The sequence below is a fragment of the Bos indicus genome, chromosome 20 (genome assembly GCF_029378745.1).
Source record: "Bos indicus isolate NIAB-ARS_2022 breed Sahiwal x Tharparkar chromosome 20, NIAB-ARS_B.indTharparkar_mat_pri_1.0, whole genome shotgun sequence".
In the NCBI taxonomy this organism is placed as follows: Eukaryota; Metazoa; Chordata; class Mammalia; order Artiodactyla; family Bovidae; genus Bos; species Bos indicus.
In genome coordinates this window covers 58952029-58966768 of record NC_091779.1, presented here as the reverse complement: position 1 = coordinate 58966768, position 14740 = coordinate 58952029, and the positions used below count along the sequence as shown (strand labels likewise).

The 14740-nt window shown below is 40.8% G+C and overlaps 1 protein-coding gene and 1 non-coding gene across 2 annotated transcripts in view; one reads left to right on the top strand and one right to left on the bottom strand.

Annotated features, from left to right (window-relative positions):
* DNAH5 (dynein axonemal heavy chain 5) overlaps window positions 1–14740 on the bottom strand; it is a 329281-nt gene that overhangs the window by 292485 nt on the left and 22056 nt on the right. The window lies entirely within an intron of this gene.
* On the top strand, window positions 8137–8247 carry LOC139178096 (U6 spliceosomal RNA). Its single transcript, XR_011562520.1, has one exon. It is a non-coding gene; the product is annotated as a U6 spliceosomal RNA (small nuclear RNA).

Below are 14740 nucleotides of genomic sequence, written 5' to 3'. Positions count from 1 at the left end.
TTTTCTCTATTGTATATTCTTGCCTCCTTTGTCAAAGATAAGGTGTCCATATGTGCATGGATTTATCTCTGGGCTTTCTATTTTGTTCCATTGATCTATATTTCTGTCTTTGTGCCAGTACCATACTGTCTTGATGACTGTGGCTTTGTAGTAGACCCTGAAGTCAGGCAGGTTGTCTGATATATATGGAAAAGCAAAGGGGAGGGGAGGTTCTGGCCAAAATGTGCAACAGTGAAGAAGGAAGAGCTTCAAGCCACCTCCTGCTCTTTCCTACAAACCTCACCCTTGTGCAAGGACATCAACCATTGCCCACTCAGGCAATGGGGGTCCATGTTCTTCTCCAGATATACTTTCAGAATCTGTCTGAAATCCACTCCCATCCTGGGCAGGTCAAAGTCCTCTTCATGTGTCCAGGGTATGTCCCCATGTCCCTTCCTCTCTTTTATCCTTCCTGAATCTCAGGGTTCCCTTCTCTGAAATTCTATTGCTCATTCTTTAACTCAAATAGTTTTCAACCTGAATAATAATTACACTTTAGAAATATAAATTGTACTAGGATATTTTCAGAAGCAAGGATTTTGAATATTGTGAATCAAGCAGCATCTCACACAGAAGTGATCGTTTTTAAATTAACCTATAGTCTATATGCATCCAAGGTGGCATTAGACGTAAAGACTCACCTGCTAATGCAGGAGACGTTAGAGACTCTGGTTCGATCCCTGGGGCAGGAAGATCTACTGGAGGGGGGCATAGCCAACCCACTCCAGTATTCTTGCCTGGGAAATTCTGTGGACAGAGGAGCCTGGCAGGCGACTGTCCATAGTGGCGCAGAGTCCAACATGACTGAAGCGACTTAGCACACACACACGTAGTGTATATAGTAATAAACCAGAAATGATATTTCTTTCTGTTAAGTAGTACCTCTGTTTAGCCTCTTGAAGGTGTTTTTCATGCCACTGTTGTTATCCTTGCTGTTGTTTTTCCGTTTTAATGTGTTGTGTTGGTAGTGGTCATGTTATTTGGGGTATGTGGCAGAAGGAAGCACTGATAAACGTGAAAGGCAAATTCCAGCCCCTCCTGTGTCAGTTTTCTTCCTCTGTGTCCTTAATTAAATAGAGGACATATACTTACTTATTCTGCATTTCTACTTTCCTTAATTAGCCTAGACTGAAGCCTGAGGTTTACACGACAATCAACTCTAACATTTCTTTCTGGCACTGAAATATACAAACAGGTGGGGTTTTTTATTATCATTTTACTGAGTGATTATCAAATGGGATAGAATTGCTAACTGGAATTTTGTGAACTGAATTATTCATTAGAGTGAATTTCAATATACCGAGCATCAACTTACCATTGCTTCGAGCCATCCACTAAGGTTTACAAATATTTTCGTTACGGGAATTGCTATTGCAATAGTATTTGCAATAGAGGAATGTCAAGTTGGTAAAACTCCACTATTAATAATGGATTCGTAGATGCATGAAAGGAGCTTCGTGCCTGCAATCAACAGGTTTAGGCTTACCAGGCTTTTTTTTCTTTTCTTTTTAAAAAGAAATCCTCAGAATTCCAGTTACAAGATTTACAACATTTCAGTCTTATGCCCTATAAAATCTTATGTTCGAAGGTTAATAAAATGAGATTAATCCAGAGATACTACATGTTGGGTTCTTTTCTTTTTTCCTTTCAAGCGCAGTATGTTAGATAATGCAGCCTAAGCTGTGGAGAGATGTGGAAACAGCCAGCCACTAGTGGAGGTTAGCTGCCATCCAGCGGCTGGAAGTGAAATTCACCCAAACCCCTCCCTGATGAGCTAAGGAACTGCAGAACAGAGCTATGCAACCAAAGTACATCAAAGACTCAATAATTTACACTTACTGTCTAGTATTTACATAAAGACCACAATGATGGGGGAAATTATTGAATACTTTAATGGAAGTGAAGCCACAGTCTCCTCCTTTATAATTCTAAATCGTAAGAAATATCTTTTTGTTCAAATTGTTTCCCTTTCAAATATTCCCAATTTAGAAACTTTGTCTATCTATGTCATATGCACCAAACTAAACAATGAAATGATTATCAGTGATAAAACAGATCTGACTACATGCAAGGCAGCGCATTGAAGAGGCACAAATTTTGATATCAATCTCTAAAGAAGAAAAACATGCAAATATATCCATAAAGTGATCTCAGTATTTATACAAGTACATAGTGAATTCACCATGAACAAATCCTAACACTTTCTCTTATGTAAAATGTTGTACCATCTCTTATTTAAAACCTCCAACCTCTTTTAAACAATTATAGTTTTTAAACAATTATAAGTTTTTTAAATAGTTTTTACACTGATTTATTCTAAAAATGATGCACATTTATTGTGAAAATGTAAAAAAAAATCACAATAATCTGAGCACTATTACAGTCTGTTTTCTATGATAAATGCTCTACCATCTCCCTTGTCTTTAAAAAAAATTATTTTATATGCATGTACATATACATATATATATATACACACTCACATAAACACATATGTATATATGTATATGCATATGTGTTAGTTGTATCTGACTCTCTGTAGCCAGATGGACTGTAGCCTACCAGGCTCCCCTGTCCATGGAATTCTCTAGGCAAGAATACTGGACTGTTCTGTATTCTTACTAAATACTGGAGTGGGTAGCCATTCCCTTCTACAGTGGATCTTCCCAACCCAGGAATTGAACTCATGTCTCCTGCACTATCGGGGTCACCAGGGAAGCCCTTTATGCATCTGTACATCCTGATATTTAGTCTACAAGATACCATGAAAATGTTCTCATATTACAGAATATTCCTTTTAGGTTGGTTCCAATTTTTTTACTGTTAGGAACAACAATATAATGAATAGTTCTGTGGTAAAATCCTTGCCTAGATCTCTGCTTATTTACTTTAATAAATTATTAGAAAAAATTATTACTTAAAATATATCCATTGGTTTGTGTATTAATTTTGTTTCATCTTTGCCTGTATGATAGATAAGAAATGGCTGTTATCTCATTGCTGGTTTAATGTGCAAGTCTTTAACAATCATGAAGCTAAATATTCTTAAGTATTTATTGGCCATTTGTGGGGTGGTTGTGAATCGCCTATTCATGTCCTTTCCTATTTTTTTCCTAGTGATTCTCTTTCTATTGATTTGCAATTGCTCCTTTAAGATTGGATAAAGATATTGTACACATACAGAAAACGAGGTGCTTTGATACTACTATCCTACAAAGTAGAATTAAAGAGAAAAGTCTTAAAGATTTGTACCAAGATAAACATTTTATGTGTGGATCACAAAAACTGTGGAAAATTCTGAAAGAGATGGAAATACCAGACTACCTTATCTGCCTCCTGAGAAACCTGTATGCAGGTCAAGAAGCAACAGTTAGAACTGGACATGGAACAATGGACTGCTTCAAAATTGGGAAAGGATTACATCAAGGCTGTATATTGTCACCCTGCTTATTTAGCTTATATGCAGAGTACATCATGCAAAATGCTGGGCTGGATGAAGCATAAGCTGGAATCAAGATTGACAGGAGAAATATGAATAACCTCAGATATGCAGATGACACCACTCTTATGGAAGAAAGCAAACAGGAAATAAAGAGCCTCTTGGTGAAAGTGAAAGAGGAGAGTGAAAAAGCTGGTTTAAAACTCAACATTCAAAAAACAAAGATCATGGCATCTGATCCCATCACTTCATGGCAAATAGATGGGGAAACAATGGAAACAGTAACAGATTTTATTTTCTTGGGCTCCAAAATCACGGCAGATGGTGAGTGCAGCCATAAAATTAAAAGAACGCTTGCTCCTTGGAAGAAAAGCTATGGCAAAACTAAACAGTGTATTAAAAAGCGGAGACATTACTTTGCCAACAAAAGTCTGTCTAGTCAATGCTATGTTTTTTCCAGTAGTTATGTATGGATGTGAGAGTTGGCCCATAAAGAAAGCTGAGCGCCAAAGAATTGATGCTTTCAAACTGTGGTGTTAGAGAAGACTTCTGAGAGTCCCTTGGACTACAAGGAGATCAAACTAGTCCATCCTAAAGGAAATTGGTCCTGAATATTCATTGAAAGGACTGATGCTGAAGCTGAAGCTCCAATACTTTGGCCACCTGATGTGAAGACCTCCCTCATTAGAAGAGACCCTGATGCTGGGAAAAACTGAAGGCAGGAGGAGAAGGGGACAACAGAGATGAGATGGCTGGATGGCATCACCGACTCAATGGACAGAGTTTGAGTAAACTCTGGGAGTTGGTGATAGACTGGGAGGCCTGACATGCTGCAGTCCATGGGGTCGCAAAGAGTCAGACACGACTGAGTGACTGAACTAACTGAAACATTTTATATTTATAAAAAGTATAATCCACTATAAGTGTATGGTATCATTTCAGTTCAGTTGCTCAGTCGTGTCTGACTCTTTGAGACCCCATGAACCACAGAACGCCGGGCCTCCCTGCCCATCACCAACTCCCGGAGTCCACCCAAACCCATGTCCATCGAGTCAGTGATGCCATCCAACCATCTCATCCTCTGTCGTCCCCTTCTCCTCCTGCTCTCAATTTTTCCCAGCATCAAGGTCTTTTCAAATGAGTCGCTATGTACTAAAAAACAGTCCTAAAGTAAAATAAGGAAAACCTGTTAAAAAACCAGACAACATTAACAGAAAAACCATAATAAAAAGATGTTCTAATAGAATGCCTTAATAGAAATACGTTATACCTTATACTCCCCTAGTAACATCAGTCTTTTAAAGTGTTATAAATGGTCAACAAAATTAATCATTTGTTCAAACACAGAAACAACAAAAGTCACAACTGATAACAATAATTGTAAATTATTGTAAATTGTTGTAAATAGGAAACTGTAAAAATTGTAAAAGTTGTTGTAAATAGGAAATTAATCATGAAGGAATTTTATGTCTCTCAACTGCTTTAAAGCTTAGAAAAGCTTCTTTTAAATTACTACTAGATCGTTTCAGAACTCCAAGCTGCAAACAGAGGCCATTTGGAATGTAATGCTGCTGCTGCTGCTGCTAAGTCGCTTCAGTCGTGTCGGACTCTGTGCAACCCCATAGACGGCAGCCCACCAGGCTCCCCCATCCCTAGGATTCTCCAGGCAAGAACACTGGAGTGGGTTGCGATTTTCTTCTCCGATGCATAAAAGTGAAAAGTGAAAGTGAAAGTGAAGTCGTGTCCGACTCTTAGCAACCTCATGGACTGCAGCCCACCAGGCTCCTCTGTCCATGGGATTTTCCCGGCAAGAGTACTGGAGTGGGGTGCCACTGCCTTCTCTGTTGGAATGTAATAAATCCCACTAAAGACACCAGAGGACTGAAAAACAGAAAGATGTAAGAGAATGCAATCACTCCCTGTATCCCCCAGGAACGTAGGACAGAGAAAGTTAGGAGAGGGGTGGCCTAGTCAGGCTGATTTGGCCAAACCACCCCCCACTCAGGGACAGGTCTCTGCCTCCTCATGCCTGGAGGGCAGGTCTTTTCAGAGACCCCAAGTCCTTAGAGCTCCCAAATCCCTGGAGCCCACAAGTGCTTGGGAGAAGAAATAGGCCAAAAGGTGCATCCAGGCACAGAGAACAGATGAGAACTGGAGGTGATGTTACCACGTCTCCTTTCTCATTCTTTACCCGGTTCTCAGCTCCCCTTTCTGGAATTTTAGATGTGCTTTATCAAGATTCTTCATTACTCTCTCTAGGAAAGGAACCCCCAAACCTGGGCTCACTGCATGATATAGCTGAATATAAAGGTCTGTGTAGAAAATCGGGACTCTAATGAGGAAACATAGTCAGAAAGGTAAACTGACTTGTCAGAAGCCTGTGGACAGTGTCCATGTCCAGAACAAAGCATTATAAGTCCTCTTTTTAAGATGCTTCGCCCATTATTTCTACTAATCCTTGACCCTCAACTCCTTTGCCAGCTGACTCACAACTTACCTTCTCCAAGAAAGGTGACCTGATTGACACTGACCCTGAGTACTCCTCTACAGCAAAGTCGATTCTTAAAGACTTTATTATTTGCATTTATTATTTTATTTGTATCTGTTAATGTTTTACTTTGAATTCAAAGCATGTGGCAGTATGTATATTTTTTCCTATAACAGATACGCACCTGAATTCCTTTGTACAAATGGAATATTACCAAATAATAGTTTCTAATTTATATGTCATCATTTAAGTTTTTCACAGGAAAAGTGAATCCAAGAAAAAACAAAAATAAAATGTTTTTATTCCTTAGAAAGCAATAAGTTGGTAATAAAACATTCAGTATGCTTAAATTTTAATATGACAAAACACTTGTGTTTTTCAAGATTCTTTTTGAATTGCAAGAAACAGAAAACACTCATAAACACAGGTGTCAATAAGAAACTTCAACGGACACTTGTTATAACGACAAGACAGATTTTATTCAAGCTACTGCAGTAAAGAAGCTAGATTTCAGTACAGAACGAATTTAACTCTAAATATAGCAATGGGTAGCTGGCAGTTTATAGGCAATAGTCAGGGGTCACTGGATAGAAAATTAGTAAGAGGAACTTGATTAGATATCCAGGGTGGGGGATTCTTTCTACGCTGGCTTAGCAGGATTCTTGCTAAAACTGGGCTTTCCAGGCCAAACCCTGGACCAGGAATGAGGCAGAGGAGTCACAGAGAGGGCTCAGAGGAGCCTGACAAAAGTTTGGTCAAGGACACAGACTTTGTCAGAGGTAATGGGAGTTTAAGAACAAAGAAACGAATGAAAAACTGTCTCAGCAGCTGCTTGGCCAGCCTCCCAGAGGAATGCCACATCCATCACAGTGGCTCTGGCGGTGCATCCATCACCTCAGTGGTCAGGCCCCAGAGCAGGGAGCCCACGTGTTCTGCCATTTTGATGACACCACAGCCTTCTTCTTCTCTTATGTTTCAACTGTTCCAATTACTCCTTGGATCAACCAGAACCCCTCGTTGCAAACAACCAGAATCAACTCTGAATAAATGACAGAAAAGGAATCTATCAGAATCATTTAAAACACAGAGGATAGACAGGAAGCCTAGATGATCAGGCTCAGAAATTAGATGGGAACCAAGAGATGCTGGAGGTCAACTATCAGCAAAATATGTCACACTATGTGACAGTCTCCAGAGGTCCCCTGACTCTCACTGCTGCCTCAGGTACCACCACACACACCCTTGACCTTGTACCACTTCCCCCAGATTTTAAGTCCCAAACTAGGGCACCTGACTGAAGGTCCTGAACCAAGGCAGTGGCCACAGGAATGAAGATGAGACAGAACTGACAGAGCCCAGTGGCTGAGTAGAAGTGGAGAATAAGATGATCTGAAGAAGATACTAAAATTTCTCATTTGAACAATGTGGTAAATGGTAAAGCTATTATCTGAGATAAGAAATCAGTGAAGATGAGTAGCTTGGAGGGGAAATTGATGAGCTTCACTTGGGGGTATATTGAATTTGAGGTCTCTAAAAAAATATTCATGTAGAAGGAAATGTTCCAATGAAAATTGGGAAATGTAAATCTGTGTTTCATAAAAGAAATAGGGGCTTAACAATACGGATCTAAGAGTCATCAGAGTAAAAATCATAGTGATGTAAATTAGTTCCCCCAAGAAGAAGGTAAAAAGTGAGACTAGAGGTGACGCAGGGCATGGGGACAGTGAGATTCAGTGTGTGAGCTGCGGGACAGGAACAAATGATAGAAACAGAACAGTCAGAAAGCAGCAGGAAAGCCGTGAGAGAGGAGTGTACTGCAACTCAGAGCAAAAGCGTTCCAAGGAAAGAGTAAGGAGCCAGGAGTGTTAAAGCTCAATCCAAATGTTCCTCAATGCGGGACTGTGTGAATAAACCATGACGCAGCCATGCAGTGGAGGGAAGAGGCATGGGGAGGCCTCTATATCCTGCCGTGTGCGACCTCACGGACACAGGCGAGAGAGGCACAGTGCAGAGCAGTGAGTCGTACGCCACTCTCAGTGTAAACAGAAGGAAATGGGCAGATGCATGCGTGCTCATGTACTTGCTTACATTTTTAAAATCAAACTCTGGAAAGATAAGCCAAAACCTAAAATCAAAAAGTTACCTATCAAGGGAGGAGAACTAGAACTCTCTATTGCTCACTCACTTTGACAGCACACATGTTAAAACTGGAAGAATACCAAGAAGATCAGCATGGCCCCTGCACAAGAATGACACACAAATTCATGAAGTGTTGCATGCTTTCAAACTACAAGATACTAATGAAAGAAAAGACGACACCAACAAACGGAGAGTGACACAAGCTCTTGGTTTCAAAGAGTCAATATAGTGAAAATGACTATACTACCCAAAGCTATATAAAAAAAAAATCTACAAACTATAGATGCTGGAGAGGATGTGGAGAAAAGAAAACCCTCCTGCAGTGTTGGTGGGAATATAAATTGATACAGACAATTAACAGGATGGCGGTTCATTAAAAAACTACAAACAGAACTACTATGTGACCCAGCAATGCTATTCCTGGGCATATACTCAGGGAAAAACCATATTTCAAAAAGATACACGCACCTCAATGTTCACTGCAGCACTATTAGCAATGGCCAGGACATGGAAGCAACAATGGCCATCAACAGAGGAACGGGTAAAGAAGATGTGGTACACATATTCAGTGTAATGTTACTCAGCCATTAAAAAGAACAAAATAATTCCTGATGCTGCACAAGACTGAAGGCGGGAGGAGAAGGGGACAACAGAGGATGAGAGGATTGGATGGCATCACCGACTCGATGGACATGAGTTTGAGCAAGCTCTGGGAGTTGGTGATGGACAAGGAAGCCTGGCATGCTGGAGTCCATGGGGTCATAAGAGTTGGACACAACTGAGTGATTAAACTGAACTGAATGTCATTTTCGAAAACATTGATGGACCTAGATATTGTCTTACTGAGTGAAGTAAGTCAGATACAGAAAGACAAATAGCACATGATATCATTTATATGTGAAATCTAAAAAAAGTGGGGGGTACAAATGAACTCATCTACAAAACACAAGTACAGTCATAGATGTACAAAACAAATTTATGGTTACCAAGGGATAAGGGGCCAGGGGAAGGAATAAATGTGAAGACTGGAATTGACACATACACACTACTGCTGCTGTTGCTGCTGCTAAATCGCTTCAGTCGTGTCCGACTCTGTGCAACCCCATAGACGGCAGGCCACCAGGCTCCTCTGTCCCTGGGATTCTCCAGGCAAGAATACTGGAGTGGGCTGCCATTTCCTTCTCTACACATACAAACCACTAAATGTAAAATGCATGCATGCATGCTCATCACTCAGTCATGTCCAACTCTGCAACCCTATGGACTGTAGCCCGCCAAGCTCCTCTGTCTATGGGATTCTTCAGGCAAGAATACTGGTTGTTGTTGAGTCGCTCAGTCATGTCCAGCTCTTTGCAACCCCATGGACTGCAGCACACCAGGCTTCCCTGACCTTCACAATCTCCCAGAGACTGCTCAAACTCATGTCCATTGAATAAATTATGCCATCCAACCATCTTATCCTCTGTCATCCCCTTCTCCTCCTGCCTTCAATCTTTCCGAGCATCAGGGTCTTTCCCAATGAGTCGGCTCTTCACTTCAGGTGGCCAAAGTATTAGAGCTTTAGCTTCAGCATCCATCCTTCCAGTGAATATCCAGGGTTGATTTCCTTTAGGATTGAACCGGTTTGATCTCTTTGCTGTCCAAGGGATTCTCAAGAGTCTTCTCCAACACCACAGTTCAAAAGCATAAATTCTTCAGTGCTCAGCTTTCTTTATGATCCAACTCTCACATCCATACATGACTACTGGAAAAACCATAGCTTTGACTGCTGCTGCTGCTGCTAAGTCACTTCAGTCGTGTCCAACTCTGTGCGACCCCATAGACGGCAGCCCACCAGGCTCCCCTGTCCCTGGGATTCTCCAAGCAAGGACACTGGAGTGGGTTGCCATTTCCTTCTCCAATGCATGAAAGTGAAAAGTGAAAGTGAAGTTGCTCAGACTAGACAGACCTTTTTTGGCCAAGTAATGTCTCTACTTTTTAATATGCTGTCTAGGTTTCTCATTGATTTTATTCCAAGGAGCAAGCGTCTTTTAATTTCGTGGCTGCAGTCACCATCCACAGTGATTCAGGAGCCCAAAAAAATAAAGTCAGTCACTGTTTTCATTTTTTCCCCATCTATCAGTCATGAAGTGATGGGACCGGATGCCATGATCTTAGTTTTCTGAATGTTGAGCTTTAAGCCAACTTTTTCACTCTCCTCTTTCACTTTCATCAAGAGGCCCTTTAGTTCTTCTTCACTTTCTGCCATAAGGGTGGTGTCATCTGTGTATCTGAGGTTATTGATATTTCTCCCGGCAATCTTGGTTCCAGCTTGAGCTTCTTCATCCAGCCCAGCATTTCATATGACATACTCTGCATAGAAGTTAAATAAGCAGGTTGACAATATACAGCCTTGACATACTCCTTTCCCAATTTTGAAGCAGTCCATTGTTCCATGTCCAGTTCTAACTGTTGCTTCCTAACCTGCATACAGTTTTCTCAGGAGGCAGGCAAGGTGGTCTAGTATTCCCATCCCTTGAAGAATTTTCCACAGTTTGTTGTGATCCACAGTAAAAGGCTTTGGCATAGTCAATGAAGCAGAAGTAGATTTGTTTCTGGGATTCCCTTGCTTTTTCTATGATCCAACGGATGTTGGCAAGTTGATCTCTGGTTCTTCTGCCTTTCCTAAGTCCACCTGGTACATCTGATTTAGAAGTTCACATACTGCTGAAGCCTAGTTTGAAGGATTTTGAGTATGACCTTGCTAGCATGTGAAATGAGTGCAATTGTGTCGTTTGAACATTCTTTGGCATTGCCCTTCTTTGGGATTGGAATGAAAACTGACCTTTTCCAGTCCTGTGGCCACTGCTGAGTTTTCCAAATTTGCTGGCATATTCAGTGCAGCATTTTAACAGCATCATCTTTTAGGATGTGAAATAGCTCAGGTGGAATTCCATCACCTCCACTAGCTTTGTTCATAGTAATGCTTCTGAAGGCCCACTTGACTTCACACTCCAGGATATCCTTGGTTGCCATTTCCTCCTCCAAGGGATCTTTCCAACCCAAGGATTGAACTCATGTCTCCTGCATTAACAGGTGGATTCTTTACCACTGAGCCACCTGAGAAGCCCTGAGTGCAAAATAGGAAACTAATAATAATAACCTTCTATATAGTACACAGAACTCTACTCAATACTCTGTAATGGACTAAAGTGGAAAATAATATAAAAAAGAATCAGTTCAGTTCAGTCGCTCAGTCATGTCCGACTCTTTGCGACCCCATGAATCACAGCATGCCAGGCCTCCCTGTCCAAAACCAACTCCTGGAGTTCACCCAGACTTATATCCATCGAGTCAGTGATGCCATCCAGCCATCTCATCCTCTGTCGTCCCCTTCTCCTCCTGCCCCCAATCCTTCCCAGCGTCAGAGTCTTTTCCAATCAGTCAACTCTTCGCATGAGGTGGCCAAAGTACTGGAGTTTCAGCTTGAGCATCATTCCTTCCAAAGAAATCCCAGGGCTGATCTCCTTCAGAATGGACTGGTTGGATCTCCTTGCAATCCAAGGGACTCTCAAGAGTCTTCTCCAACACCACAGTTCAAAAGCATCAATTCTTCAGTGCTCAGCCTTCTTCACAGTCCAACTCTCACATCCATACGTGACCACAGGAAAAACCATAGCCTTGACTAGACGAACCTTTGTTGGCAAAGTAATGTCTCTGCTTTTGAATATGCTGTCTAGGTTGGTCATAACTTTCCTTCCAAGGAGTAAGCGTCTTTTAATTTCATGGCTGCAGTCATCATCTGCAGTGATTTTGGAACCCCCCAAAATAAAGTCTGACACTGTTTCCACTGTTTCCCCATCTATTTCCCATGAAGTGATGGGACCGGATGCCATGATCTTCATTTTCTGAATGTTGAGCTTTAAGCCAACTTTTTCACTCTCCACTTTCACTTTCATCAAGAGGCTTTTGAGTTCCTCTTCACTTTCTGCCATAAGGGTGGCGTTATCTGCATATCTGAGGTTATTGATATTTCTCCCGGCAATCTTAATTCCAGCTTGTGTTTCTTCCAGTCCAGCGTTTCTCATGATGTACTCTGCATATAAGTTAAATAAGCAGGGTGACGATAAAAAGGAATAGATACATGTATAACTGATTCATTTTGTTGTATATCTGAAACTAATGCGACATTGGAAATCAACTATATTCCAATAAAAAAATGTTTTAATGATTAAGAAAGAGGGACAATAACACCAATAAGGCAAAACACTAACTACAGATAACACTAAAGGATATGAGGATAATCTTTGAACTACTCTTGAAATTTCTGTCAGTTTGAAATTATTTCAAAATAAAATACCTTTTAAAGTTTAAAAAAAAAAACAAAACTAGAAATCTCTAAACGCACCATATTTTGTAGTCTAGATTTTATCATGGTTCAACACATAATCATAAAACACAGTATATCAACTTGTTTTAAAAAGCAATCTCTAAAAATGGAAAAGAAATTTTAAAAGAAATGACCCTGTGTCTCAAGCTGGTGGTTTAACCACAAACAGAAGAATTATTTTAAACAACTTTTTTTTCACTGTTTCTAAAATGGAATCACTTTTATTTTCTCTATCTAAATGTTATTAGCAAATATAAATGTCATTTCAAATACAAAAATAACAGAGTTGCTGATAGATTTGAACATACTTTATAACTATGTTCCTATGCATTTTGCAGACAATTACATAAAACTTGTGAATTCATCTATCATTATTACCAAAATACTGCCAAAAACCAGGCTGTAATTTCTTCAGGTTGAACTAGCCTGGAATTAAACAGACTGTCCAACCACTGTAAAGTAATTTTTCAAAACTTGACATTTTAATTTTCACGAGTTAATTTTAATTTTCACATTTTCCTGTGTGTCCAAGGTTTCAGGATCATTCACTTGATAAAAGCACCTTTAAAATGGAGTGGTGTTTTTGTGCATATCTAACCTGGTGGTCCAGTGGTTAAGACTCCATGCTTCCACTGCAGGGGACATGGGTTCCATCCCGGGTTGGGGAATTAAGATTCTACATGACCAGCGCCTCCTCCCCACCCCTCCAAAAAAAAGGAGGACCAAATGACAGAACTGCTTTTGGGTGAGAAGCACTGAATGACACAAAATAAGCTTAACCAGGAATTGACTTTTAACTACAGCTGCGGTTCCAAATATAATTTCCTGAACTAGAAAGAAGCACAGGTTTTGTTGAGCCTCTTTGGATCTTGGAGGCAACAGATCCCATACTGGGGTTCACTGCTCCTGCCACAGACATAGTAACATATAAGGCTTCCAGTCGGGGTGCGGGGATCCCAGAGCAAGACACAGCGCCATCTGGTGGAGCCCCTTCTACCCCCTGACCCAGCTTGAAGTTTTTGGGAAAGATGCTATGTGGTCCATAGAGCTCTGGGAAGAAAATCATAGCAGAGTTCCCCTGCTCACTTTGGAAATAAGTCTTCTCTTCTTGAAACAGTGCCTGGCTTACTAATGGCCGGTTAGAAACTCCAAGTGCCCACAGGACCTGAAATTCCTATCATAAATCCAGTGTTTTCTGATCCTTCAGATCAAAAATGTAGGATTTTGCATTGACCGTCCACCGGGTCCTGATGGCACAGGTAGGTTCTGATAGCAGGGAGTTCACATCCCCACCTACACCTGGGCACCAGGCACTGCCTCCTCTCTCTTGGGCCCCCCCCGAAGGAGGGGCCTCTTGGGAAGCAGAGGTCACTTTTGCTTCTCCTCCTAAGCATCGTGCAACGCATCTGGTCTGCTTCTACTCTTCAACCTGTAAGGTGGCATCTTACAAGGTTGATTTCCTCACAGGACAGACTAGGAAACTGGTACCTGGAGTTAAGTCGGTTCCTCCTGATGAGGGAGGCAGGTGGTGACCGGCCAGGATGAGAACTCAGGGCTCCTTGTATGCGGTCTTTTTGCACATATGAAGGTAAAGAGTTGGTCTCAGATTTTTCTAGTAAGAAGCGATTCTGCATCCTACCTCAGCCCTTTCCTTAACACTAACCACACCTAGAGAAAGAAAATCTAGGCTTCTGCTGCATTTCAGAACGTTATTAAACTTGTAGAAAAACAAAGGAAGTCTTAACCATATAACACCAACCTTCTCATGCATCCATCTCTTTCATTGCTCTATCCTTCAATGGTTTACTCGGCCTCTTTGAGTTTAATGGGAATCTTTATTCATGTCCAAGGTAATCATGAGCACTTTCAGCCTCAATTTGCTTAAAACTCACATTAAGTGAATTAAATGCCGACAATAATGCTTTTCATGGGAAACTAAAGGTGAGTCATCTAGACATTTTTAAACATGTTATTGCAATTAGACTCAGTATCACCTGCTGAAGTGACTTCATCACCTATGAAAAATAGCTGTTTTTCACAGAAAAGGTACTGGTCCAATTACATAAAAGTTCACGGTATGTTCTCAAAAGGGTAATAATATTAAAACTCAAATGCATTTTGCTTCAATTCCTTAACCTTGAGCAGTGTGACACTGAAATATTGGATTGGCCAAAAGGTTTATTTGGGTCTTTCCATAAGATGTTACAGAAAACCCCTAAGTTTTTGGCCAACCCAATATTTTTAGGCTTCTCCACAAGATGGGGCTACT